Genomic DNA, 5,218 nt, shown 5'->3' on the forward strand with positions numbered 1-5,218 from the left:
TAGCATACTGCTAACCTGTGGCCCACTCTGCTAGCATACTGCTGACCACCTGCCCACTCTGCTAGCATACTGCTAACCATCTGCCTACTCTGCTAGCATGGGCTTGCTGGCCAGACTGAGAAAAAGGTGAAGGCGACGAGTTCCAGCTAGCAAGACCATTTCTACGGTAAATAACTCCACCACATTTTGGCTAGTACACTGACTTTTTTAAATAAAAAACACATGCTTTTTATATAATATAATGCAGGAGCCTACTACTATCTACCCTGTAGAATACAAAGTACTGAAAATCGCTCCACATTGACAAACTACATCATTAAAATCTTCTGACATGTATTTGTTAATGTTAAAACAGAATAGTATATTGTTTTATAGTAATGTTACACTTTGAAAGGAGTGATTCATAATGCGTACTTTAAATTTAGAAACTTATAATACTTATAATACTTCTGCACTTTTACTAAGGTAACATGTACAGAAGGTAAAGCCCTTTGTGAATTATGATTTTAAATAAAATTGACATGACTTGAAGAGCAAAAGATAAGACACAGCCTACTGTAATACTGTGTCTCTATCACTAGATGGCGATCCAGATCTATTCTTTATAAAAGCCTCTAAGCTGTTTTCCACTCACAAACGAAAATATTGTGCAAATCATGAACTTATTAAAAAATCATTATTGGCACCGTTTTATTGGATAATGTAGTGCAGATTTTTTTTTTTTCAGATAATACAAATTTGGTTTTAAATAATGTAAATAAATAACTAAAAATAATTCACAGATAACACTGTTGTTACGCAATTGTTTCCATGTTATGTTACATTACACTACAACTTTCATTTGTAAATATTGTACTTTTTACTGCAACACATTTATTTTTGACTCCATTAGATACTTAAAGCAGATAATGTGTACATAAAATAGTCAACTAATAACCAATGATGTATTTTTATGGATTAAACCACCCGGCAGGAAATTAACTAGTTAAAAGTATCATTAATATATCAATAATTATAATCCAACATATACTGTTCTGAAATGGGACATTCTGCACTATGAGTACATTTGGAACTTTAAGCCCATTGTAATACTTGTGTACTTGTGTACTATTACTTCCACTGAGAATAGGACTACTTCTTCCTCCCTGCTTTTCCATTCCACTGCCTCTCGCTGAGTCTTGCCCCCATGCTTCGTACCCTCCTGCTGCTGGAGGCAAAGATGGAGCTCTGCCTAAAACCCAGTGGGAGCGGGACTGCGAGAGGGGAAAGATATCCTCTTTGGTTCTGCCCGACGTGATGTGGCATCTGTGGCTTGTGTAACTCAAGTGGAAGGGAATTAAGAAGAAAATAGGTTCAGGGGCTCTAAAAGCAGTCATAGAGAGTTCACATGTCTCTCTGTATCGCAGTGAAAATGTTCAATCTGCCCTTTGATGCTTGTGCCCTGTGGCCGGATTACTTTCATGGCAATACAGTAGTCATTGTCTAGAAAATCTAGCACAAATGTAACCTGTTAAGTTATTTAAGTTATTTGTCAACCCTAATTACAACAGGAGTCTTTTTACACATGAATATTCACATGAATCAAATCATTTTTTTTGCAATTACCTCAGCGTTCCCCCTCCTCACCTGCTGTACAACAATATTCACCACCAACACCGATAACTAAGCTGTGTCCTGTTGAATAATGGCTTCTGTATGAAGAAAAACTTCAAATACGCAGCCAAGCCAAAACATGTGGATCAAACTTGGTTATTATTTACAACCGAGGTCCCTGCAAAGCCCACATTACCCTCTCATTCTTATTTACTGTACCTGCTGGGCTCCATTAGACCGAGTCCAGTTGGATGTAATTCTCCGTACCCCGAGCCCAGATGTCCAGATTTCTTGGACGCATTAATTCATCAATGCAGGGTAAGGGTCTTTTAGTAGTCTGTGCTGCATTAGCCACTGTCTCGTAACTCTCTTAGAATCTGGCTCCTGGGGTCAAATGTTTCAGCTTCTTGCCAATTAAGGGCGGTTGTATGGTAAGCAGATCCATTCCTCCTGTGCCCGGAGGAATCACTATGTCTTATTTCATTCTAACTCCGCTCTCCATCATGTTTCGGGAGCGGGACATGATGGGAATGGCTTTTGACAGTTCTGACCCATTTGGAGGTTTTTCTACACAGCATGAGCGGGTGCAGCTCCTCCTCAGACCCTCGCTACACATTGGCCTAAATGTCTTTGGGGTTTCTCATCTCGCAGATACCGTTTTGGAAAGTTTGCATTGACCTCCTGCCTCCCAGACGGAGAGGTGACGGAGGACATTTGCTGGATCACGTTCAGACAGAGCAGCAGTCCCACCTGGACACACACCGTGCTGTAAGCTAAACATGTACTCTATATATGCTTCATACTGCACCACTTTATAATCAGGCATGCTTGTTTGTTTTCATTTCTATTTTTTTATTTTTTACAGTTTTCACCTGTGATCCAGAAAAAAAATTAGCCAAATATAAAAGACTCCTCAGCATGGACATGTGTTTAAAAAATTCAAGTTTTGTTTCTTTTTTTTAACATTTATTTATACATTTTTAAGTATAAAAATATATTTTACGTATATTTTTTTAAATTTGCAAAAGCAGAATTTTCTGCTGATTCTTTTTTAATTTAAGGTTTTTTTATAAAGTAAGTAACACTTTTATAGGAACTACTTTTGAAAAGTTTAATAAAAAAAAATTTAAAAAATATACGTAAAATATTTTTTTAAATGAATTTCAAAATCTGCGGAAAATTCTGCTTTTGCAGATTCTATGTGGCCCTGCTTGTAATAGTTATAACAGATTTATGATGTTTTTTTGTTTATTTTTTATTATTATTATTAATGTTAAGAAGCATTTATTAATGCTTCAAAAATCCTTAAGTAGGCTTATATAAACAAATCATGGTGCTTGGGGTTCACGGTGACCCATCCGATCCTACAGACCATTCCACCACTTAAAGGGGAACTACGCCCATTTTTCAAAATTCATGCATATTTCTTCATAAGATGTAAGACTGTTCAAGAATAAGAGTAAATATGAGCAACTCTCTCCTGAATGTTAAACCAGAGTGCTAAAACTCTACCGGGAACAGGGTGTGGGTGACGCTGAGTGCACCCCCGAGGGGGGGGGGGGGGATGTTCTGTGCTCATGGGTCAATTCTGTCTTTCAGAACTTACACTACAATAGAATAGAGCTCATTTAGGAATAAAGAGGAAATAAACTCCATCTTCATTTCATTATCTATAGAGCAGCTCCAGACTTACAGTAATACTTGATGACATCACACGTTTAAAACTTACTTCTCTGGTTTTTGGCTCTGAGAGGGAGAAAAGTAGTAGAATGTTAACAAATATTCGTTGAACTTTTCTAGGCCATGGAAATAACCCATTGGAATTCTTAATTAAGGTGGTGTTCCCCTTTAACTTGTGGAAAAAGCCTGCCGACCATCTGCACACACATCCACCCGTTACCAGTGTATTAACATCTCCCACTGCTGACTGGATGCTTTAATAGAAAGTTAGAAACCTATAACTCTTTGTTCTTATTGAATCATTCATTTCAGGCTTGTTTTGGGCCAGATGTTCTGCAGCTGCTTTTCATTAGCGGTGAAACTGATGATAAATGAGTAATTGGTTAACTGCCATTTACTGCTGTTTCACTTCAAATGGTATTTTAACAGTGCTGCTAATACGTTTCTACACAGTCTCTTTTCTATGTTTAATTTGCTTTAAAGGATTACTTAGGTCTTCACAGGTGATGGCATGTTTGAGTCTTAATTAAAATAATAAATAGAATATGAATTATAAAAGACATTTTATAAATCAAGGACTGTATATGGCTCTCAGCTATATAGATCTAACTGCACATCTGAAATAACATACACTATATATACTATGCACACATATATACATTATATATACAGTATAAAGTATGTATATATATTTATACAGTATATATACACACACACATATATACATTATATATGCATTGTGTGTATATCTGTATACAGACATATATAAACAATATATATATATACACATTATATTTATATACACACATATAAATTATATATACAGTGTATACAGTTTATATATATATACAGTATATATTTACTCACATATATACATATCATATATATATATTTATATATATATATAGTAGAATGTTAAATATTGAAATATTTAATATGTATATATAAAATATTTTTAAAGAATTTAAGCATTTTCAAGGTGGCAATCATCTATTTATAATAATAACTTATAATGATAATTATTTATTTATTTAGCAGTTTTCAAGGATTAAACACCAAATGCTTTCCAGATTAACAAAATACAATTAAAGAATCAGAAACCCATTTATGTATCTTAACATGAAATGCTGACCCAAATGAAGCATGATTTAAATATGTAAATATGACAACGGAGGTTTAAAATAAAACACATTAAAGAGTAATACAATGAGGATAAAGGAAGGGATGCAATAATGGAAAAGAAAACCTGATTAAATGTCATTTTGTAATTGAATGCTAATAACAATTTTGAAAGGAAACAACAACAACACTTTTTATTCAACCACAAATAAAGCCGGCCACTGTTTAGTGTGTGTGTGTGTGTGTGTGTGTGTGTGTGTGTGTGTGTGTGTGTGTGTGTAACCAAATACATATATGCATGACATATGAGTCATGTCTTCACCAAATGAGCATAAGCATACACTGCTTCAATTCTAAAAATCAATTATATTCTTTTATTGTGCATTTCTAGGCCTTTATTGACAAGGCAGATGAAGACAAGTAAGGGGAGAGATAAAGCCTGCTTTATGTGGTCTCCCGCTCTACCAACTGAGCTATCTGGGAGCTCAAAAATCTATTTTATTGTTAAATGAATTACAAGATTTAAGCAAAAAGGGGCCGGTTGGAGCCTGCTGTAAGCCTCCGGGACGCCCCGATCAAAAAGCAAAGAGTTTCAGCCGGTTTGACATCGACTGCGTTCTGTGTTTGTTCCAACTCTCTCAGGCTCATATGAGGGGAGAATGAGAAGGACACAGGGCTGCAGCTATGAATCCTGGGCCGTGTGCAAAGGAGATGACGGAAGGGACTTATGCACCTCCATCTAATCGCCACAACATTAATATCAAACCTCAACAACAAGCCTTTGTCTGCCTGCCAACACACCTCCCATCACACATGATGTGCTTTA

The 5,218-nt window shown here is 35.8% G+C and overlaps 1 long non-coding RNA gene across 1 annotated transcript in view; it reads left to right on the forward strand.

The window, feature by feature from the left end:
• LOC117943750 overlaps window positions 1–4,427 on the forward strand; it is a 15,757-nt gene extending 11,330 nt beyond the window's left edge. Inside the window, exon 3 of the long non-coding RNA XR_004656423.1 lies at window positions 4,416–4,427. This is a non-coding gene — a long non-coding RNA (uncharacterized LOC117943750). The remainder of the gene's footprint in view (window positions 1–4,415) is intronic.
• Window positions 4,428–5,218: the final 791 nt, after the last annotated feature.

Source organism: Etheostoma cragini, chromosome 4 (genome assembly GCF_013103735.1).
Source record: "Etheostoma cragini isolate CJK2018 chromosome 4, CSU_Ecrag_1.0, whole genome shotgun sequence".
NCBI lineage: Eukaryota > Metazoa > Chordata > Actinopteri > Perciformes > Percidae > Etheostoma > Etheostoma cragini.